Raw genomic sequence first — 25,778 nt, forward strand, 5'->3', positions numbered from 1 at the left:
AATTTTTTCATTATATCTCTTCAGCTTATCGGAAATCATCTTTGTAATACATAAGCATGCTCTCATCAGCTTTTCAGTTGAAAAAGCCGCATCGTGTGAATTTTTGCAAAGACATGCAGGAAAGCTCGCTCTAACTGTTCGTATAATTTTTATGTACAGCGAAGCACTTTAAAAAGTAGCGTAACGTGATACCATCGGTCGTTCGATGCATCTGTCATAAGATGCCGTGTGCACGACACTTTCATTTTCTTAGAAATTACATGGTTTGAAATTCTAATGTAATATCAGTTCCGTATTAAATGACATGCTATATATAACCCGGGCGGAAAGATTCTACAAAATTCTAACACAAATTTAAGAAGCGTTTATAACAAATCTGTAGAAAGTGCTCAAATTGGAACTTTTGTGGATTTTAATAATTAGATATATATATATACATATATATATATTTTTTTTAATTAAAAAATAAATATTTTGATGAAAAACAGTTTTCTACAATAATTTCTACAAAGATCTATTTTTAGTAAAATTTTATGTAGAATTTTTTCGCCGGGGAATTTTTAAACAGATCGAAGCATTTCGACTTTTCAATCGTAGCTCCCCAAGATTTCCTGCGCTTATTGAATTTTCTTTTTTTTCCGCCGCCTTCCTGTATAGCGCGCGGAAAATTGCGGTCGTCACGCTTGATCGAGGTATCTCGCGTCAAACGATTACGACGGAGTTAAAGAAATTCTCTCTCTCTCTCTCTCTCTCTCTCCCTGAAGATCGTGTATAGGTTTTCTTTGAATCTTCTATTTTTTTATCAAGTCTTCTTTTTCCTCTTTTTTTCTGCTTCTCTTTCTCCTCTCCACTCTTCTTCTTCTTCTTCGCTCTCCTGCCAAGCCGTTAAAACCTTCACTCCCACGGTCGCCTCTGTTTATCGAGCGGGCGTGGGCAGTCCTCTCAGGCTCGGCGTTCGCGGCTAGCAAATTCTCGATTACGACCGTCTTCCTCTCGCATCGTTCGCGTCGTTCCGGATTTTCGACGCGCTGCTCGTCTCCCCTTGACTCTCCGCGTCTTCCTCCCCCCTCCCCCTCCCGCCGGGATGGATGGAAAAAAATGCGGTTTCGGGTTTAGCCCCCTCAACCGGTTTGGATGACTTCTTTTGACGCGCGCGCAAGGTGCGCGGGGACGAGCGAGCGCTAGAGGCGTTTCTCCTCTCTAAGCAACACTTTGTAGGGTTCGTTAAGACGACGCGAGCACGCGTGTCTTATTTTACCCCCTTAAGTGGCCGCGTGAAAAAAAAGGAGGGCGCGAGAGAGAAAGAGAGAGAGAGAGAGAGAGGCGTCCGTCGCACGGGATTAAATATAAATGTCGGTGGAGCCGAGCGGATAATATAGGCGAAGGTCTCCGCTTTAGAAAAAGTGCACTTCACAGTGCGATATCATCATACGCTCTCGATATAGACGTTCGACGTACGTCTCGGGAGCCTTGGTTTAATATACGCTCGAGATGCGCGTATCGAGTTGCATAAGAGAGAACGAAGCGCGAGGGGAAGCGCGCGCGAGATGGATCGAGGCACGAAGCGATCCCACATTACGGCTTATTAATTGGATTACGGCGAGCGCATTGCGTGCATCCTGTTGGGGTGAGAGAGAAAGAAAGAAAGAGAGAGAGAAAGAGACGAAGGAAGAGGAGGGGAAGCGTTGCCGGCCATCTGCGGTGGTATCGGCGCGCGATTTCGTCGCCGATATACATTTGTTCGCCCTCGATCTAAGCGAACCGAAGCGCACATCCGGCGGCGCGGCGACTGGTTAATTGGCGGTGGCGCGGGTGGCCGCTCGAGATAACGGGCGATTGGTGGTTGGTTAACCGAGAAAACGACTGGGAAAACAATTAAGAGCCGCGTGACGGAGAATCGGCGGACGGACGGACGAACGGTCGAGCGATCGATCGGCCGGAGCAATATCGGCCCCCGATTGCGCAACCGTCTCGTCTGGCGCGACGTTTTTTCTGCGAATTTCAGCTGGGGGGACCTTGCCGCCACGGTAATAACCCTGTAAGCGCTACAATATCGTTTGATATTAAATAATACTCCTGAAATGTTAATAAATGGTTATATATCCTCTCCTGATAATATATGAATATAAGATTATGATGGAATATTATTAATATTATATGATATTATACTCGTATGAAAAGTAAATAATATTACTTACTTTAATAATATTTTAAATTGTCGGGAGTATTATAACTTTTAAATGCAGTAATTTTTAAGTTTATGAATGGTTTGTGCACGATAATTCACGTTAATTTTTAATCATAATATAATATTCGTAGAACATTTTTATAATATCAACGAACATTATATACAAACGGACATGTAATATTAATATATGTAATTAATACAATATTTCCATAACATTAAAATAATATTAAAAATATTGAGTAACATTTTCGGCACATTATTTTAATATTATTTTAATTTTTAATAATATTCGTATAATATTCTACGAATATCGCAGCTTGCAGGAAAATCGTATATAGTCGTATGTATGAAACGTGACGCGCGTAATCGCGGGAAAAGATGAAAGGAGAGATTGCTCGGTTCTCCTTACGCGATTCGCCGTTAATTTGTTGCAAGAAAATATTTCCTATTTATTTCCATAAAAAATTTGCGCTGTTATTGCGCCGCACATTATCGGCATGTGCGCACGCACGCGCACCCACAATTTATATTTATTATCGGGATCATCAAAACCGGGACCTTGGTCAATGTCGCGCCGCGACGATATCGGCATTGACCTGTTACGCTTTTGCGCGTCTCGCGCGCGCGAGCGAGCGAGCGAGCGAGCGAGCGTGCGCGCGCGCGCGTTTGCTGGCCGATTGGCTCCTCTTATGTCATTCGCGCGCGTGAGGCTCCGTGAATATCGGGGCTTCCTCTCGTGGAATTGAATAAAACACACAGGCCGCGTGTTTCACGGCCATCCGGTGCAAGCGAGCGAGCGAGCGAGCGAGTGCCGGCGATAACGCGATCGATACTCCTTTCGCGGCGCGCGAGACGCAATTTCGCTCTTTCTCTCTCCCGTTTTCTCCTCTCGCTCCGCCACCGCGAGAGACAGAGAGAATGAGAGAAAGAAAGAGAGAGAGAGAGTGAGCGAGAAGGAAAGAGAGAATGAGAGTCTCGTTTATTTTCGACCCCGCGAGGGACAGGCGTCGCGGCGCGGTGCGGCTCGGCACGTCGGCGATACGAGAGGTCGATATCGTTGTCGCGACAACGAACGATGCACCTCGCCGAAACGTACGAACGCATTCCCCGAAAGTGAGATCACCGACACTTGAGCACATTGGATGTCGTGTCGTTCTCCCCCCTCTATCGTCATCGTTAACACTCACTTTTTGTGCAGCCGCATCAAAAGCATTCGAAAAATTAAATGCGTTTATGTTGAGGATGCGAGTGTCACACATCTCACAGCATTGTCAAAAGTAGAAAAATTTTGTAGATTGTTCTGTTATTACGATCGAGTATTTGCGTAAAATTTGAACGCAATTCTCTTATTGGTTTAAAAGTTATTTAATTTTTTATTTGGTCTGGATTCCAAAAATTGCGGTTTACAGTGCTTATTTTCAAATTTGATGAAAAATTAATAATTGAAATTAAATCACATTTTTTATACAATATATACTAATGAAACTTAAATGAATATTCATACAAATGGTCATTTGAATCTTACTTGTTTGTTGAAAGTTATTTATTTTATTTAATTGCAGCATAAAGCGTTTAAAAGCGAATTTTTTAAATTCTTCAGAACCAAAATTCGGGTGTTCACGATTTAAATTTTTTGTGGTTGATTAAGAAAAGAAACAGAATAAACCTAAAAAATTTGTTTTTAAATTTCGATAACTTTATATTTAATTTAAATACGTAAATACTTTAATTCTCAGGGTATCGACATGAACCAATCTTGAAATGCAAACTTAAATGAAAAATTGTTCCTTCTGCATTTCACATTTTTGCTATAACGTATTTTAATAAAGCGTTTTGGAAATACGCCTATATTTTTTTTTATTTCGTAGAATACACTACATTGAGAAGAAAGAGTACTTATAAAAATTCATTTTCACTGAACTAAATTTAAATTTCATTTAAATACGGCAAAATAAAATGTTATTTCTAACAAATAAAGCAATCTATAAGAAAATATATGTATAATATTTTACCGTCAAATTGTATATTTTGTCATGAAATTTTTTATAACCAATAAATACAGAAGAAAATGTCACAAGCAACATTTGCTTGCTAATACCTGGACTTTTTTCTCAGTGTATTGGCAAGTTTGTAAAACGTGGGATACCTTCTATATAAATGAATAAGAATATGTTCCAGTATCTCACCACCAAAAAAAAATTTTTTTTCAAACAAGAAGCGACAGAAGCATTTTTTCGTTGCAATTACATATAATAAAAATTGACATCATTAAAGAGTTACACACTCTGAAGGAAAAGGAGGAAAGTAATTAAGTGAATTAATCTGTTATATATTAAGACTGTTTATTCGTGGGTCGAAGATTGCAGCACAGCAAACATTAAAAGATTAAAACACTTTTAACATATCGAGAGTTTAATAAACGAATGTTATATAATTTCCAAGTAGCGATAAGTCGACGGAGTCCAGAAAAAAAACACGATAAACGACGTTATCCAAAATTCTCACGGCATCATACGTCAAGAATTTTTTGTGCTCTCCACTTTTTCTTTTTTCTTTCTTCTCGTATCCGCCCGTCTCGCTTTATATAACAATGACGTGTGGGCATTGTCTCGAAAAGGCCCGGGCCGATAAAGAATCTCGTGGATTCGCCGAACGGCCGTTAATCGGCCGTTAAATAAGGCGCGTGTAAGCGAGACAGAATTTCGCAAATGTTTACGCGCGTCTTAAGGTGATCAGGACGATGAACCCGCTGACGTTTGCGTCTTGTTTTTCGAGGTATGACATTGCAATCCGTCTTGTGTCATATCGATGTGCCGCGTACGCGCGTGCGTGCGCGTGCACACGCGCGCGTCTTCACACGCACGTAACGAGGAGTAACGACGGTTGCAATAACGACGACAACGACGACGACGACGACGACGACTGCGATGGCTTACGGCATCGTTCGATCAACTTGAGGGAATAATCGGGAGATACGTTTTTCCTCGAAAAACAGTCGAGATACGAAATTCCCCGAAATATCAAATCCCGATATTTACGCAACATCGGCCGCGCTCTGCGGGAGGTAGTACGCACGTTACATTCGAGTCTCGCGAAATACGCTTATCGCCGACAGATCGATTGATTTCAGCAATCGGTGTCGATCGGGATATTCATTGCACCGAGACGGTATATGCACGCGAGACGTCGTCGTCGCATTGCCTTTTTTTTTATCGCCCGCCGTGTTTTTTTCCTAGTGTCGTAAAAATTAATCGTTCGCAAATATCGACCTCGTAATCAGTTAATGGCACTGCGATTCTAAGAAAGGAACGAAAGCGCGCCTCGCGATGCATCGTGCCGTATTTTAACGAGGGAGAGAAAGAAAGAGAGAGACGCCTTAAACATGCGCGAATCGGAAGAATTTAATTTAAGGATGTATAGGACATTTCTCCAGGCATTAAAAAAATTACAGATCGCGCGTTTTATATTGCGCCTGAAAGTAGTAGAAAAAATTTGGCTGCGATCTTTTTATCTGGATAAAAAGTTATTTCAATAAGAAGTAGACATGTGGTAATGAAAATATATTTAATAATGAAATAATGAAAAAAAATCTAAATTTATTTAAATATTTGTGTTAATTTGTGTAAAGTTTTATTTACGATGCACAGATGAGTTTTGTGAAATAAACAAAATTTATTTATTTATTTATCTCACAATAAAACTTTGCATTAATCATTTTGAACACATTGAGAAAAAATGTTGTAATATGAATTAAAACGTAGTTTGATTCAATGAAACACGTCGAATCGCAGGCAGTCATTAATATATATAGTTGATTCAATTAAATTTTATTCATTCAATTATTTGTTATTGTCTTTACGTTTAATCGTTTTGTTTTATTAATACTGAATTGTTGAATTAACAAAATATTAATTAGACTGATGCTGTTGATTCAACAGCATTTTTTTCCGTGTATTTAAAGTACTTGCGCAAAAGAAAAATGAGATTTTTCTTAACATTACAAAGATAATTTAATTAATAACAAATAAAGTAAATAAATCATGTATAAAAATGTGTTATCGAATAAAAATATAATTTTACTCACGCAACTTTCATATATACATAGTTTATATTTGAAGTATTAATAATTAACACATTTCCAAGTTTCATTTACCTTGCAGAGACCGAATGTCCGATGCATCCTTAAAACCGAAAATAAAGAAAGCTCGCTCTTTGAGAGTAACGCCTTTCCTTCGTTCTACGAATTTTCGGGGAGGAACGGGGGGGAGGCGGAGGTCGATTGCTTTTCTACTTGTCGCTTTAGGTATGCGGGGATCTTAAAAACTTTTCTCCGACCGTTCTCTCCTCTCTTTCTTTCTCTCTGTCTCTTTCTCTACGCTCGTAGAAATAGCTCATCCGCGGCCTTTGACTGCGATTGCACTTTCCTCGCAGGCGAAACGCATTCACCTCTCTCCCGTATGCGCCTCGTAATGTCTTTTCGCGGGCGAGCGGCGGCGGGACGGGGGCGCCTCGCTCGTCCGTTGGTTCGTTTCGTTCACAAAACGAACGGAGACAGAAGCGCCAAGGGTATTTATAAATACCGCGCGTTGCATCCTGTGCGCCGGAGAACCTTCGCTTTTAGAAGAAGGAAGGCGGGGCGAGGGGGAGGGGGAGGGGGAGGACGACGGGAGGAGGGTGGATGCTTCTCCGTGCGGCACGGCGACGATGGGAACGACGACACGTCGCGCATCGGCACCGGGCTTATTCCAGGCTCATTCCAGACCTCTCGGCATATGCAAGGTCATTCCGCGCCGCAGCAGTCGGGCCTCGCCGTCATTTCTTCTCTTTCTCGCCCCTCGCACCTTCCCCCTCTGCCCCCCGCGTGTAATATACGCGTTTGCGCAAACGTGATTCATGACGCTATTACCAATCATTTCGAAGAAACGGCCTCGATCGGCACCGAACAACGAACGTGCACCAGAGCTTCCAGATCGCGTCATAAAACTTACAGATGTGTTCGCGCGTTTAGGCGAACTTGGAAAAAGGCCTTGGAAATGCAAGAAATTATTTTGAGCCAACGAGTCTGACTTTAACGAAGTTTATTGAAGGGTTTCTTCACGAAGATCAAACAAGTTCATTTTTCTTTTTATTGTAGCTCCGAATCGCTCTCTGTCAACAGCGTCACAATCGCGAACGATTTCGATCTGGTAAGAATCAAAACAGAAAAAAAAAACAAGAAATATGAATAAGTAGTAAATGTAAAATTTCCGCAAGAGCCGCACAAACAAGTCGAGAAGTGTTTTTTTTTGTATTTTACATTTTATGGGTAGTAAATATATTAAACAAAGTCTAAAACCTTGTTCTTATGCCATGCCTACATGCCTATTACATGTTTGGTGAAAAATTATTATTACAGAGAAGAGAAATATAAAAGGATGCGAGAAGGATGTTTTTGTTGGGAGCAACTTGTAAAATATTGTAAATAAAAAGTGAAGAAATTGTTATTTCATATTTTAAATAATATTTTCCTCTGCGTCGTATTATTATTAACGTTACAAAAAAAGGTAAATGTAAAATATTACATGTACAGTGGTAACAAATGTGAAAATTCCGCAGGAACAAAAGTTCAGAGGGTTTCTTTCTTTTCCTTTTATATCCTCAAAATGTCAATCAAAACGAACTTGGAATCTTGAACTTTATTCTTAAACCTATTACACGTTTGAAAAAAATTTGCTGTAAAGAAATTCTTTTTGTTTTATAAAAATTTAATTTTTTTTTTGTTTATTGAATTGTAGGAAACCCTTTAATTATTATGAATGGACTCGATACATATTTTATATAAGGATTTGATTAGCATTTTCCCCGGTTGGAACTATAAATCTTCTAGTTATATCCGCTAGACGTTTCTTTCATTAAAAAATTATGCTGACTCTAATATCATTAGCATCAAGAACTCTGGTACGTTTAACAAGGGGGAGTTAATTACGCTCATTTGATCATTTTTAGAAGAATTTTTATTCATTTTCCGACTACATTATTATACCGATTGAATCTACTGGATTTCCAATTTAATTAATTTTTTTTTTTCTATTATTAGTATACTTTGTTATATTACAAGAAATTTATTTTCTATTTAATGATTCAGTTGCGTCGACAAGTCAACTTCATCTGCATATTGTAAAGTGCATTTTGCAAGTGCGTGCCGAGATATTTCGCTCGCTCGTAATTATTGACTTCCCGAAAGCTCCTGGAACGTTTTCCCGCGAGCTTGTCTCTCACTGTCCCGGTTTTTGCTCGCGTATCTATCGCGTTAATCGCCGTTGCGTGCGTACTGTGCCATGCGTGCCTGCCTACGTGCGTGCGTGCGTACGTACGTACGTTCGCACACTCGGACGCGCCCTAACCCACCTACGTGCATTTGCAAGCCCTACCGAGCATCGAGAATGCGGCGATTATGCAATCGTGGTTGCGGCGATGCCGGGACGGTTTTATTTGTCCGACAACCGTGTCGCTTCCATATACCACGCGAAATCACGCGTTTTTCGACGTTTCGCGTTGCCTTCGTAGCGCGAAAATAATTCTCCGCTCTCTCTTCGCGGATTTATTTCATATTTATTCCCGGGTCCCGGCCACGGCCGTAAATCTGCTTAAAGGGATCTCGGCCGAGACTTAGACGACTCGCGGGAACGTGCGAGAGAGGATCCAAGTCCCGTTCGAATGAAAAATGCTGTTAATTCCGCCACGCGCGCGAGCGCGCGTAATCGTCGCCGCGTCTTCCGTAATCCACGCTGATGCGCGATTTGCATTCTTATTGAAAGCGCAGCACACGCTTGACTTCGCCGCAATTGTTAACCGAGCTAAGCACGCGAGCGCCTCGCTCTAGGCGAGAGACAGAGCGAGCGGTCAGCAGTAAATAGATTCTTTAACATTAATACGTCTCAACACTTTTCTGTAATTTTTTTTCAACATTGGAAAAATGAAGCTCGCGTCATAACGACTTTGTTTACCGATTAAAAATTTATAGCTATCTTTTGATCGAAGATTCCCAATTTGATTTGAATAGAAATGAGTTTTGACTCATATGTTTATATCGATCTGTTCGAACGATGTAGCTGGAATGTCGAAAGTGCCTCGGAATTTACGTTATGAAATCAATAAAGTATGATAAGAGTTTATATTATAAATTCGAAATCATATGAGTCTGAATGTTTGCGTTGAAAGTTTTATTAGTTATTAATATACTTGTGTTTGTACAACATAAACAGTTTATATCATGATTCTATAAAAGCCTTTTTTTTCGTTTTTCCTGAAAATACATCATTTATACATAATAAACAAATATAATGTAGTAAACCATTTTAATCATTCTGCAAGAGTAAATACAATATAAAAAAACTTTATGTATGATTGCGATTTAGTTTTATTTTAAATTGCTGTAAAACGGATATTATACAATTTATTTCGTTTTTTTCTAATAATTATTTTCTAAGAACTTTCAAATATACAGTCCCCACGAAAATCCAATAAAAGCATATTATCAACTCATTTTTTTTAAATATCAATAAATCTCAATAAGTTAATTAATTTGTTTTTTTTCGTTTTTTTAATCTTTTCTTGGCTTCTCCTTACTTTTTTCTGAAAATATTGATAAAATCTGCGTATATATAATTTTCTTAAAAGGATAATAAATTTATACACAGTTGAAACATTTGTGTTCAATTCAATATTTCTTCAATAAAATTGACATTTATAATACGTTGATACATACATTTTATTCACTTATCTTAGAATTACCGTTTTAAAAATTAGTTCATTTACTCATAAACTGCTTTACTTTGACACTAAGAAATACTGAATATTAATTTAACAGAAAATATCACATTATCTTAAATTAACACTTGGATATATAAATTAAAATTCGACACAATAATTTTAACAAGAGCCAGTTTCAATACATCAAATGTTTTCCACTGTGCAAAATAAATAATGTTGTGCAACATGTGGTTAACAACAGTAACTTTTAATTGGGTTGAGATCGTTCATACAAAAAGAAAGGGGGAGTGGGGGTAACTAGTCCCGGATTAAACGCGCATATATTCCGATACTTGTGCATACTTGAGATAAACGGCGGCGTTTGATTTCGATCAGCGTCGATTATTATGCGCGTTCGCGTTCCCCAGGTCGCCGCCGCCGCGGGCGGATCTCTCTCCTCTTTTTCCTCTTAAAAATCCACCGCCGCCGTCGTCGTCGTCGTCGCGCGCGATTCTTGCCCGTCGGTTTACTTACAATTAATGCGGCGGAATGCACTTGAATGCCGGTGCTAAATGCCGACTCTTTTCAAGACTCGTTACGTAAGGCGACGCCCCTCCGTCGCGCCGCACCGCGCGCTGTCGCGTAGAAATTCGTCGAAGTTTCGGCGTTCGAGACCGCCTAATGACCGTGGCTCATCGACCTAGACGCATACGCAAGGTCATGCGGCCACTGCTCCATTGGTATTATAACCTCAACCTTCTCTCTCTGCCGCAGCCTCCTCCTCCTCTTCCTCCCCCTGCCGCGGCGTCCCTCCGCGCCGCGCCGCGACGGCGGCACCCTTCCTTCCGTCCTGCTCGCCTTCTGTTGCCTCCGCTCGTCCTGCGCGCGAGCGTGTGCGAGCGCGCCCTAACCGCTTACCTTCTCTCTTTCTCTCTCTTCCCCCTTCGTCGCTCTGTTCCCTTTTTTCTTTTTTTATCAACCGACATCAACCGCGTTGCGTTCGACAAAGTTGCGCGCTCGCCGCGTATATTACGTCGGACAATCCCGTAATATTTATTCGCTTCCACGCAGAACGCAAGCGTAAGACAGAGCTCTGTTTATAATTTTATGTATCAAATTACATGCGTGATTATACGTGCGAGAAGAAATTATTTTATTACGCGAGGCATAATTTGATTTGCAATTATTTACGGGGCAACGTCTCGTAGAGGCAGGCGATGATAAAAGAATATAATGTATGCGTAGTCCTGTTTACAGAGGCCGATGACCCAAAAATTATGAAGATCTAAATATATACATGCAAAAACATGCGCTCGCTGCAAAGCCGATGCAACTCTACATATGCTTGTGGCTCAAGTAGGTTACTGTGGGTTATAACGTTTGCTGGGTAACATTTGCTTTTCATTAACCCAGGTACAATTGATCAATTACAAGTTTTATGCACCGTCGACATTTGACGTGTTTGTTCTATATTTATAACCAATGTTTCCTACGCTACGCGCTACGTAAAATTATGAATAGAAATTTCTCTTGTAAATTAAGTTCACTGTTTTTTTTTTTCACATAGGAATGTATTTTTTCTTTTACAATTCTTTTTATGCAAATTTTTAATTTAGAAAAAGATTAATAAATTTAAGTTTGTGTTTCAAAAATAACTAATTAAAGTTAAAAATTAAATCAATTAAAATTAACTGAGCTAAGTTACTTGGATTATAGATCCTGCAAAGCAGGGGTGGGTAGTAACTAGTCAAAAAGTTAATGACTTAACTCAATTAATTTTAATTGATTTAATTTTTAACTTTAATTAGTTATTTTTGAAACACAAACTTTAATTTATTAATTTTTTTTAAATTAAAAATTTGCATAAAAAGAATTGTAAAAGAAAAAATACATTCCTACGTAAAAAAAAATAGTGAACTTAATTTACAAATGAAATATTAAGTTTAGTGATCCATATTAATCTAATTTTAAAAACTTGCGAATTTCTAATTCTATACGACAATACTTTTTAAATTAACTTTCAATTTAACTTTATTTAATCTTCAAACTCAATAAATTTTATAAGCCATTCACTTTAACTGTCTTAGTTAAAAGAATATATTAACTTATTCAACCCTGGTGTTAAGCAGTAATTAATGCATTACGTGAAAAAACTAAAAAGACGCTGATTCATTTGCGTTAAATCCATGTTCGATACCTGTGCTTTCCATTTTTAATCCAGTCAACTCGACATATAAATTCACGCATAATTAAAATACATTACGTGCACTTAACGGTTCAAGGTATGTCGCTTGTTTTCTAAATTACAATTTGAATTGAACGCACTTGTAAAAATAAAAGACGTCACATTGAAGGTTATCGGAACGACGATAAAATTTTACCTGTCGCTGTAATCGAACGCAAGACATTTTAATGACAGACGACGTTACATTTTATACGAGACAATATCGTTTGCAAGAGAGATGCGCATAAATCTTTCCTTTTACTCTATAAACGTGTACGTACAGCGGACGGCTTACCCAGAAAAAAAAATGAATATTTATTGTTTCATATATAAGCAAGAATATAAAATCTTGGAAGAATTTATGATTTTAAACAGACATAATTTGCTTGGATAAAGAAAATTTTTCTCTTCATGTAAGCAACTGTCCGTTTAAGCTTATAAAGTCTTCCAAGAAGATTTATATTCTTGCTTATATATGAAACAATGAATTACTGATTTGATATTAAATTTTTTTCTGTGTGTGTACGAAAGAAACCGCCTACATAGCCGGGGCTGGAATGGCGTTCACGAGCCTCGTGACAAGTAAGCGAGTACGGGGAATGCAGCCGATTATGCAACTAGTTGCACTGCTAGGTTCTTGTGTCACCACAGAGGGACGCTCTGCTGCAGGTCCACGTGCGCGCGCGCGCGCGCGCGCGTTGCATCGCGTCGATGCACTTTTGCGGGTGGCCGAGCTCGCTCTTTTTCTCCTCCCCTTCGCGCCTAATTGTCGCTTAATAATCTCGCCGTTAGATCACCGTCTAACGCAACGTGGCAGGCCATTAGCTGACCGGGACGGCGCGACGAGGTCGCGTTAATTCGCATTTACATAGCGATCGAACTCGAGCAAAACAAAATTCTGGAAATCAACAGACGGGAGAAGAAAGAGAGTCGTGAGATAGGTAGGGGACGGTGAGTTACCATGTTTAATTTGCGTTGAATTCTACGAACAACCGTTGAAATTACTTGGTTACAGTCTATTTAGACATTGTAGGATGGATTACCGACCACTATGTTTTTATTACACGGAAAAAAAATTAATATTAAATCAATAATTCATTATTAAGAGAAAAGATTTTGTTAATTCAACAAACAAATATTGTACATATAGTGACGACAAATCTTTTCTTTGTCATTCTTTTATGTATAAGCAGGAACAAAATTCTTCTTGAATAGAATTCATAATCTTAAACGGACATAATTTGCTTACACGAAGAAACGAACTTTCTTACCAAATTCTTTCAAGATTTTACAATATATTCTTGTTTATATGTGAAACAATGAATCGTTGATTGATACTAATTTTTTTCCGTGTATTAAATATTTTTACAGATGCATATTCTTCACGTAATTTTGAGAAATTTTAATTTTTCTACTTTAGTCCACCCTCTTCTAAAATTCGCAGAGCTTAAATGTCCGATGCGTGTAAAAGGTAAAATACCATTTCTCGATGGTGAGGTCTTTTTTTTGTTCAATTTCGATTTGTAGCAGTTTATCAGAAACGCGATATGTCTCGACAGGAATAAACGGAAAGATGATGCATTCGGGACACGCGAGCTCTATCGATCTGTATATTTAAATGCGATAACGTGAAACCGACACGTGAATCTCCGGCGAGAGTAGTCGCGCCGCGCCGCGAGTGATGTAACCAGTTTCTAGGCTTTCGTGTCATTCGCTGTCATGGGAAAATACAAGCGACACACGCTCCCCGGGGCCGGGGAGTACGTAATGTCGTAGCCGTCGTCGGTGAATCACACGATTTCACGCCGCTTTGCAATGTATCGGGTTGTACGTAGCGCCTTTATACCTGTCACTCGCGCCGCGCGACGGGATACGGTCTTAATCGATAACCCCGCCGTACGTGTCGTTACGACGCACGTTGCGCCTCGCGTCATCGGTTTTACGATCCTCCCGATCGAATCGTCCGGCCTTTATCCTGTTCCCTTTAACGGGAAACAGCCGCCAATCAAAATCGCTCCGGCCATTCGTATCGGATTAATTTTATTCATTGAAATTTCGATTATTAAACTCGATTAATTCCTCGAACGTCCTTCTCGGCTGTTCGATTCTTATTAGCTGTTTGCTAGATATTTATTGAGCAGGTTCTCCATAAAAAATTATTTCTTATAACTTATTCACTTGCAGTCAAGTTAAAAATTTCTGAATTGAAATATTTATGTAAATAAAATAAAAAGGTAGTTTTTTTACATAATTTTTTCTTGCGGTTCTAGAAAATATTTTAGACTATTTTTATATTGAAGATAATCAGATTTTTTTTAATTAAAAAAAATAATTTAATCAAGTTTAATAATATTATTAGCTTATTTGCATTATACGTGTATTTATCCCACCTTTAATTATATACTCAATTTGCGCGCGTCTTATTGGCTGTTGCTTTAAACACAAATTTTTTTTGTGTTTACAAGTGCCGAGGATCGCCGTTACGCAGCACTTCGGTGAGTCTTTACGATGCATCACGCGCGAATGAAAGCGCATAGCGGAGCTAAAAGCGCACGTGCCCCCGTCCTTTCGCGCTCTCGTGTTTGGAAACATTTCCGTCCGTGAGTTAAAATACCAACGAGCGAGCGAGCGAGCGAACGAGCGAACGAGCGCGCCTCGTCGCCTTAATTAATCAGGCTGGACACGCGGCCGCGATACCAGACGTTGTGCATCCGCTATGCGATTCCGCCGCAAACAATATTCGCGCGAGGCACGAAAGCTTCTCTCTCCTTCCCTCTCTCTCTCTCTCTCTCTCTCTCTCTCTCTCTCTCTCTTTTCCCATTGGCAAACGAGAACGTTGTTGCCCTTGAATGAGCGGAGTGCGGTCGATCTTTCTCGAAGAAGCGAGCCTATAAGGCCGCGACGACGACGGTAGGAATACCGAAACTCGATTAACCTACCGAAACATCTGCTCGCTGTTCGAAAGCAACAAACGCTGGAAACTATTAATAGTTCTGGTGCAACTTAAGCCGACCTTGATTTTAACGTGCGGCGCGCGCGCACACGTGTGCAGCTCGCGCTGCAACCCTTTCGTTTTGTCAGTAGGTACGGCGTGCTCGTTGATGACTGTGAGTCGTCACATTCGCCCCATTCGTGACGACCTTACGTTCGCATTAAACGGAGAAGTAAATGAGAACTTCTCGTGTTGCTGGCAATCGACAATTTTTAAGCACGATCGATTAAGAGGCGATCGATAACCGTGATGCAATTATTATAATCGCGTTGCACGCGCCCGTTACGCGCGCGTTACGAGATGGAGTAAAGAAAACGTAAATAGAAAGGAGGAAGTCGTTCCGAAAGTTTCCTCTAATCTTTCTCTGTTACTTGCCACGTAATAATATTACAAAAATGATAAAAAGAGTTTTAATCAAAATGCTATTAGTTTGACTTTCTAAAAGTTTCAGATGAACATTTGATACTCCGTTATATAGTAGACTAATATTACTTTTCTGAAAGAAATATTAATAATAAAACGAATTTTGAATTGGACTCTGGAAAATTAATAAACAATGCTCCTAGAAGGTTAATAAGAGTTAATGCGCGGTTACAAAGGCGCAACAGTATTTAAAACTATCTTCTTTTATTGGATAAACAAATATTTATTTTCATTTCTTTCTGGAGTCATCCTCATTAATATTACGGAATTCCATAAAATTACATCGTCCTCACCAGTCAAAAAACATGAATGTATAATGTTTTTTGCACTGAGAGAAAAAATTCCTATACTTTAATAAGTATTTATTCCAACAGCACTAATGAAATATTTACCTACGGATACATAAATATTTACTCAATAAAAAATGATAATTAAATTAAATTAGCGGTTCCTGTCCTAAATTTAATCAGGATTGGGTGAAAACTATTTAAAAAGTTAAAAGTTGATAAAGTTCAAAAGTTAATAATTTTTTACCTTAATTATGTTTGAAAGGCGTAAACCTTATTTTATTATTTTTTTCCCCCAAGTTAAAAAATTTATCTCTACAAAAGAAAAAATACTTTTCCTTGTGAGAAAAATAAGTTTCCTTGTTATTTCATATAAACTTAATTTTCAAATAAAATATGAAGTTTGTTTGATGATACGTATTATAATTGTTTGGAGTAATTGAACTTTAAAAAATTACGAATTTCTAATTCAGCACGAATAATTGCTTTTCAAAATCAACTTTTAATTTAACGCAAGTTTATTTACTCTTAACGTAACTTTTAACTAGTTAGTTTTTTATGTAACTTTTAACGCAATCATAAACTAATTTTATAAGTCATTAACTTTAACTTAATTTAGTTAAAAAAAAGTATATTAACTTATCCAACCTTGTCTTAAGTAAATATTCCATTAGCACTGTTCGAATAAATATTTATTAAAATTTAATAATTTTTTCTTCAACGTGGAAAATTTAAAGAGTAAATCTTATCGCGAGAATCATTTCGCTCGCGATGCAATTTCTGCAACACGGAAATGAGACGTCGAGACGCTAGTGACGAAAGGGTCGATTTGCTTTTGAATCTGCGAGTCGAAGTGCGACTCACCCCGCGAGTCTCCGCGCTCGTTCCAAAATACCGTGAAAGACGTCGAAAATATCAAGGGCCGATACCCTAGGAAATCATATCGCCCCCGAATCGAGCGACGTCGACGCCGACGCCGACGATGACGACGACGACGACGACGGTGGCGGCGGCGAGGGCGACGAGAGCAGGCGAGGCGCGGCGCGGCGTGGCGTGGCGCGCCTCCATCGAGCGCTCGCGCGCCGCCGTCGATAGGGGGTTTGTGGGGCGGCGGGAGGGCGACGAAGGGGAGGCGGCAGCGGACGCCCTTGAGCGACGGGCAATGCACCGTGCGAGGTTCAAGGCAGAGCGGCGGTTGCCGTCGCGCTGCTGCCGCCGTCGCCGCCGCCACCGCCGCCAGCCCCCTTCTCACCCTTCGCCGCCCCCTTATCCGGACACCCCCACCTCCGCTGCCGCAGCCGCCGCCGCCGCCGCCGCCGCCGTTCGTTGCTGCACTCCCTCTCCTATCGTCGTATCGCCTGATGGCTCGGTGCAGCATGCAACTCTCTCTTTCTCTCTTTCTCCGCGCCCCTCTATCTGGCTCCGCCGTGTCGCTCCCTTTCTCCTCTCCCCTCACCGTCCCTTACCCTCCGTCCTCCCGAGTCCTCCGAGGACGCGCCATCACGGCGGATCTTGACCTATTTTTGCGGGGGAGGGAGGGATCCGAGGGGTAGATAGAGCGCCGCTGGTTTTCTTCTCTGCGTTGTCGAAACTTGAAACTGGAAGTTTGATGGTGGAAGGAAGATGAACGCGAGTGAACCCTGAAACAACGGAGGACCTTCATTCAGGCCGAATCCGAATCGGATATCGTGAATTGAAGATATTAACGTCGACTAATACAGCGTTACTATTATATGCATTACGCTAATTATTAATCAGGAGCGTGCGAATCAAGGTTTTCGAATCGAATCGAATTTCGTTTCTTTGTCCGAGTCCAATCGACTCGAGCCAATAAAATCAACAAAGCGCTTACCCGAATCAAATTGTCCAAACGTAATTTTTAATTAACAACGTGATTATTGTTAGATTGAAGTTTAATATATATTAGATAAAAAGAATTTCTATCGAAGAAATATTTACATTGGTTACACGATGTAAAGTTATTTTGAATATGCACTTAATCAACGCTGCATATATAAATGCAATGAAAGTGTTAGCTAATGAAAAATATTCTACGTAATGTTAATAATATTACTTGAAAGTTTACTGTATCAATGAATTTAAATCAATGAACGTCATTCGTTGATACGTAATTCGTATTCGAATTTCTTGATTTCAAAATTTTTGAATAGTTCGATTTGAATCAAAGAGATTTAAATATGAATCCAATCGAACCTTATCAGATTCGATTCGCATTTAAATTCACATTTAATTCGCACATCTTTGTTATTAACATAGCGATTAATGAACAATAATTATCAAGCAGTATATTATTACTTTATAATAATCAAGAATTAATTTTATAATAGCGTGTTATTGCACACACCGGAAACAAAATTTGTCGAAAGAACTGAAACATCTAAATTAAATATCGAGTTAGTTTTTTTAATTTATTCTTGATTAAAAGATTTAAAAAAATAAACTGCTTTTGTGTGCAACTAAATAATTTTTGAAAGAATCCAACATTTAACTGTGCGTAACGGACTGAATATTTTTCGCAATGAATTGTTTAGTTTTTTTCCAGGTGCATCATTGTTAAAATATTTTAAATTTTCTTCAACATTTTTTTTTCTGAACGTACACTTGCGTAATATTAAAAAATCAATGTAAATTCGAGTTGTTGGTCAATTTTTAAGGTCCGCGTTAGAAGATAGAGTGTTCAGCGATACAGTATACGAGTTAACGTACCGTAAATCATTGCAAATGCATTCGCGGACTCGCGCCCGAGGTATTGCTATCCCACGTCGCGTCCGCGGCCACCGCCGCCGCCGCGTTCTCTCCCTTCCACGAATTTTCGTAAACCTTCGTAAACCTCGTTAAGAATCCAGATGACGATGTGTTTAGACTTTCGGCGCGCCGTTCCCGTCGCATCTGCCTCTGATACTGCGCTTGATCGGAGACACCCTGTATACACGGTTGAAGGTTACGCACGCGGAGGGGAAACGGACGACCACGGTCGGATGGAATGCGTGTGGAACTGGAGGAAAGGGTGGAGGAAGGGGTGAGGAAGGTGAGGGTGAGGGGGCGAAGGAAATCTACGACCGTCCGCGCGCGTGTTCCCGCGGCGGCGCGGCGGTGTGTCGCGCTTGCGTCTCCTCCTCGCTCTTTTGTTTCGCGCTCTCGCGAAGAGAGACGGACTTTTAGTCACGATCATCTGGAAAACTATGAAACGCGATCCCCCTCCCCCCCCCCTCGTCGTCCCTCTTCTCCACCCTGCGCTCGCAGGGCTTGCGATTTACGCCCGCGAACCTTTCGCCCCGCGTCGCGGCTCGTTTTTATTTCGCCTTACCCACTCAGGCCCGAGCGAATATAAACGACGGACGACGCCGTAATTTACGGCGCTTGCACTCAAGACGTAATGATTTTATCTTATTTTTAGTATCGCGTTTCTCTGCACTTTGCTAACTGCAACGGCGTTGCAACGCCGGCTGCGAAATATATGTAAGACGCTCCTCGCGATTCCCGTAATCGCGGCTCGCCGTGAGACGTAACAAAGAGAGGAAGGCTTCTGGACAACGTTTCGCGGCATTCATTGTGGGAGATCGTTCGGAGGAGTTTATCCGCGAGAATCCCGAAAATCTCCCGTACGAGCGCGTGCGTCATTCGCGCCGAGCGTGCGTTGCACCGCCTGTCGAACCGACACGCGCGATCACGTGTGGTTGGTGTAAACATTTTTCTTTCCTCGGCGGCCGATATCCGTTTCGAAGGCTCGCAAAACACCCGCACGGAAAGAACGATTTTATTGTGTTATCTAAAAATTTTTGTTTAGCTAGATAAAGATCAGAAAAATATTTTATGTTGAACCATCAAAATAATTATGTGATACGCTCAAGCATGATGATACTGTTGCAAAAAGTTTTGACACTAGCGATCAGCTTGAACCAATTAAATATAAATATAAATTTCTTCAATATAAATTTTTTAATGATTCAACATAATTTTTTTTTGATCTGCAAAATTGTCCTTTCCTGCGCGCGCGTTAAATTGAATTGTCAATTTTGAAAACGTGTCGTGTCCTCAAATTCAAATTTTACAAGAAACGAAAAAAGTTTATTTTTCTCCAATTATTTGATTTAGCGAACTACCAAAATTTGTATAAACACTTTTATTTAGTGATTCATTTATAATTGCTAATAATTGTTTTTTTATATTTATCCTTCTGGCTGGATTAAATTCAGAACTCCTTTTCGAAACTAATGATACAAACTCACAAAAAGACTTTTTATCAATAAAAAAACACTACGACATTAAAATTTCCAAAAGAACAGTTTATTTTTTTTGGTATATTAAAAAATTGAAAGGTAATTTGCAAAAATTATAGAAACGATTGAACGCCGAGAATAAAAAAATCTTCCTCGGGATGTTCTTTTTGTTTAGTAGATGACACCTTTTCGAAACTCATGAAACCACTTCGAAGTCATTTCTTCCCTTTTCCAAAACAGAATACACCGAGAGAAAAAAAATTATTAAACAATAAATATTTGTTTGAATAGTACATAAATATTTATTCAATAAAAAAATGATAGTTAAATTACAATAAATTAGTCTTGTACTAAATAAACATTTATTTACATTTAGTAAAAATATTTCATTGCAACTATTCAAACAAATATTTATTAAAATTTAATTTTTTCTCTCAGTGTACAATCTGTTCTCGTCGTAGTTAACGATGCACACAGGCGAGCATGAGAATAAGAAAATGCAAAAAATCGTATTTCGAAAAAAGAAAAAAAAATAGGACATGACACCTTTTCGTGATTGACAATTCAATTATATATTTAGTCTTATCGTGCGGCGCGGTGCATCGTTCGACGGACAATGACGACGAGTTAGACGAGCAGTCGAAATAGGGGATTCCGTCACGTTACAGCAATGTGACCGGGGATGAGGCCTCCGCACAGGTCGCCGACTCACGTTTTCCGTGTAATCCGACCTTAAAATAGAACGATTATTCGAACTTTCCCTCCGCGCGCGGCTTCGGCGGAGTCGCGCGCTCGCATTTATATCTCGAGTTATGATCCCTCTCGAACGGTGCGGTGCACAGAGAATAATATCGGCGAATAAAACTCCGCGTGTCTCGCGCGTTGACAGACGAGCGAGCGATGGCTTCGATTAACATCCAACGGAATTGGAATTCGGAGAATTCCCGTTTTAAATAAGATTTCGAAAAATTTCAGTTTCGAAGAAAGTGATCAAAGAAAAGACCAGGCAGCAGAAGTCGTTGGGAATTGCCACTTTAACAAATTCAATGAGCATTAGAAAAATTTGTAAAGCGGAATTCCTTCGTTTCTATTAAAGTAATTCAATTACGTCATTATTGCATTTAGATGCGGTGAACGTAGAGTGTTCCTATCGTGCTCGTTCGGTTAGCTTCGAACGCGGTGTCTGAGTTAAATTGAATTTTGATTTGTTTCTCGACGTCGCGTTCGCCGCGTTCTCCCTTCCACGAATTTTCGTAATGACATCGCGATATTCTTATTCTGTTTTTAATATTTCAAGAAATTCTTTGAATTTGTTACTTTTAACTTCTATGTGCGTGTGCGTGTGTCTGACGAAATTTATTATGCTAATCATGTAACTGTGTGGTTGCAAAAGCAACTGTGTCTAATTAACTTAATTCTAGGGCTGATTTGTTTAATTTCAAAGAAAACGTCCAGATTAACGTATAGTATGATAAATAATAATTTTATAAATTCGAGTCAGTTATACATTTCTTGAGTTAAATTGTTTAACTCCATCGTTTTTAGCTAAATTATTGACATATTAAATAGGAACACTCGCGAAAATATGATTATAAATTATTCAAATCGGGTGTATTTTCGGTAACTATACGCTCTTTATTTTAAAGAACGGTCCTTCATCTCAGATAGCTGTCTTTTAGATTTATTTATTTTCTTAAAACTCAATTTCGTCCTTTTCTTAGCCTTAAACATTTAAACAATTATTAAATTTACAACCAATCGGAAACGAATAATAGGCTTCAAATTAGAAGCATCAAATTAGATAACATGCAATTTTAAAAAAAGATGCTGAAAAAGTACATGTATAATACATTGCATGGTGAAGGGAGTTAAATTTTCGTAAGGACATTCGAAAAGGTTGACTCTATTTGTATAATTTTTATTTATATCGAAACATTTTAAGAAGTAACACGACATGATACACAATAGTTGTTGTATGCATCTACCGTAAGGTGCCACACGTATAGAACTCCAAATTAAATATTTTTTACACGACCAATCAGTTTGAAATTTCAATGTATCGGTTTCGCTTTAGATACATGCACTGCGTAATTTTTAAACGGATTGAAGCATTTTAATTATTCGTCCGTATCCCTTCAACAGTGCACGATCGCGATTCTTCGGCTCTTGCGCGTTTTTTCTGGATGCACTTTTAAACAAGAGAGGCTTATATCTCTCGATGGGCAGCACGGTAGAGTACCTCGCGGCCGGGAATTCGTCATCGAAATTTCTGGAAGGCAAGGCAGGCGAAGCCTGCGGTGAGCGAGCGAGAGAGAGAGAGAGAGAGAGAGAAGAGGATAGAGCGCATTGGCCCGGGGCGTCCGGTCTATGACTCAGGAATGACCCTCGTTGAACCGAGAGCGTGGCGCAGCCCAAATGCACCGCGGAGGGCAGACGTCTCTCTCTCTCCCTCTCTCTTTCTCTCTTTCTCTCGACCGAAGGCGAAATTCACGTTTTTAGCTCCGTTAAAACTGAAAATATCGCTCGCGCCATCGACCGGCGCGCGGCGGCGCGAGAAAAATTCTCGTCTCTCCGGCGTGAATGCACGCTGGACGAGAAAATCCGATTCGCGCGATGATGGATCCTCCGCCGACGCTAGATAAAAGAGAGAAAGAGAGTGCGCGCGTCGCGATCGATATACGTCATCGTTACATTTAAAATATGCCGGTTACTCCTGTTTGCGCTCGCGATAATTCGCGAAATTAATGTCGTTTGAATGAAATCCGATTAAATCGTGCCACGTCGGCTAATTGGGGCGTGACGACGAAACGTGTTTTTCGACGCGCTCCCGTCGTGTTTACGTTATTTAATATGCGCATGCATAAGCCTTAAGAATAAATCTCGATCGACGTTCAACGACCGATTCATCGCCGTCGCGACGATGCGATGACGACGACAACGACGGCGGTTTTTTGTTCGCTCTCTCCGCCGTTTTTGCCGCTTTTTTGCGCCTTTGTGTTCCGGTGCATCGAACGTTCAACGCTCGTCGCTCGTTCGCCTCGCGCGTCGTCGCGCGCCCGCGAATTTCGCGCCGTCTCGCGCGTAATCCGCCACGATTTGTTTCTCGATTGCAATTAATAAGCCTCGTTGCAGCGCGCGATCTTATCTCGCTTCTCCTTTTTATCTGTTTATCCCGAGTGACATCAAGATTCAAGAGACGCTCGCTTATACATCGGCTGATCGTGTCGCGATCGTGTCGTTCGCTCTCGCTTTCGGGTTTTCTTCTCTTTTTTCTTTCTTTCCCCTCTCGACGATAAACACGTCTTACGCGCTTGCAACATCCAGCGATATTTTTTATCATCGCCATTTTCTCGCGTCACTCTCGCGATAAGGAGAAAAAATGTTTGGAAAAAATGCGTGCGAGCTCACGTTGCGCTTACGGCGCATAAAATTACGATAAACCGAAGCGTTTAATTATTCAAATCAGATGCGTACGTGGAATAATTTTTCGATCGCAAATTGATGTGTTTGCTTACATGTAATTGATATATGTATATATAAGAAAATCCACCTTTTTCATGTATGCGTATGTCGTTGAAACTAATCGAGACGCGCGAATTCGTATTAAAATACGAATCGATTTGAAAAAAAAATTAAAATTCGATTTTATACGGATTTGAATGATTTTGGATTTCTACGATCGAAAATTATATATATATATATAAGAAAATCCACCTTTTTCATGTATGCGTATGTCGTTGAAACTAATCGAGACGCGCGAATTCGTATTAAAATACGAATCGATTTGAAAAAAAAATTAAAATTCGATTTTATACGGATTTGAATGATTTTGGATTTCTACGATCGAAAATTTTGGATCTAACAAGGGAACCTCGCAAAGTGTCAAATTTAAACTGAAACTTTGTGTGACGTGAACAGGTGAATTTAAAAGAATATAAGTTGCTGTCCGAAACAATTTTAACTCTTTCACAACCGTTGGTGGCCCCGAGGCAACAATCTTCTCAGATCCATCCAAATGTTAAACCAATCGATATTTGAACAACATTTTGATTTCTTTGAAATCGTTAATAGGAAAATTATGAAAAAAAATTAGATATTATCTTTAAATTATTAGTAACGATAATGAATGGAGAAAATGTTTTTTCAAGTAGAATTAAACCGGAGTTGAAAGGCTTAAGGAAAATCACCCCTTGTGTGTAGAGCTTTTTTGTTATTTTTTAAAAACTGTTCAAAATATAAAAAGAGTATCTATACAAAAGTTTTACAGTAAAAAAAAATTATTTATTCGTGTCAATAATATTTTTGAAAAACAATTATTTAAAAAAAGACTTTTAAATTTTATGTAATCAATTGTGTTTTATGTGCACAGTTTTAATCAGAATTCGACACTTTGCCAGATTCTCTTGTAATTCAAACATATAAGTCAAATATATATTAACAATCTTCAAAATAATATTTACAATCATATTTTATAGTCAATATTATTTCTCTTACATAGAAATTTTTTTTTATCTACATATTAAAGTTTTACTAACAATAATTATATTAAAATATAATTAAGTAAGGCTCTGAGAATAATAAACGATAAAATACAATAGTCGTTCTAAGCTAACGCTGTACTTATTGCGCAATGTGAAGCAATATGATTTAACATCGATTAATACGTAGGTACAATTACAATCTTATTCGTGTAAACGTTTTCCCCAACTCGTATTCGGGTCTTCTTCAGTACGAAGTAATATACGGAATGTAAAAAATTCAGTCTCATCACCCTTCCATCTTTAATAAGTACACTTTTCATATTGTACAAAGAACCATTCTCAAAAGTTAATGATCAGTAACCGAAAAATGACAATCCACACACACATACACACATAGAGATTAAATGCATGTAAATAATAATTATATCGCTAATTGAAAGTAAATGCGTTTTAACGATCCGATTCGATTCGGGAAAAATTTTGTCGATTCAACAAAGAGATTCAATTAAGAGAACTTCGATTCACACATTTCTATCAAGTAACTCGTACAATTGCACCGCCGGTTGTGTTTTTCCTTCCCTACGAGAGTTGGCGTCCGGCATTCGCGAGATTGTAAACGAAATCACCAGCGGCGCGGCTGCCAAAAGCGGCCGGGGGTCTGCAACTCGCGCGCGGTTGTCTAAAGTTCATATTTTTAAACCGGCCTTTCTTTATGCTTCCTCCCGTCCGTTCGTCCGCCTTTCGTCTCGCGACAGCACAGCGCAGCGCGGCGCAGCAGCGTTTCCAGCGGGACAACATTTAAATGCCAATCGGCGGTCCGTTGCCCCGCGTCCGTAGCGCAACTAAACTCGGACTCTTTGCTTCTACGCGGCTCGGCAACAGTCGACCGCACCAGTCATTTCCGGCCGTTCAGACATTTTTCCCGAAATTTCAACGTGCAACGCGCGAGTTCAGTCATCGACCTCTCCTCGCGCGTTTCGTACGCGCGCTCGCGCGAGCGCGTGCGCGCGTGTGCCCGGCGTGCGTGCATGATAACGGCCGCGGCGCGGCAGGCTGCACTTGCACCGCGCCCGAGTTCGTTGCGGATATACTCATATGTTTGCTGTTGCGTCACGGGATGTTTACCCGTTCACTTATCCACGTGCGTCTTTATCCTCGTTCTCTCCTCGGGCCATGCAGGCAGCAGCCGGCTGGCACCTAAACGCGTTGCG

The sequence above is a fragment of the Solenopsis invicta genome, chromosome 13 (genome assembly GCF_016802725.1).
Source record: "Solenopsis invicta isolate M01_SB chromosome 13, UNIL_Sinv_3.0, whole genome shotgun sequence".
Taxonomy (NCBI): Eukaryota; Metazoa; Arthropoda; class Insecta; order Hymenoptera; family Formicidae; genus Solenopsis; species Solenopsis invicta.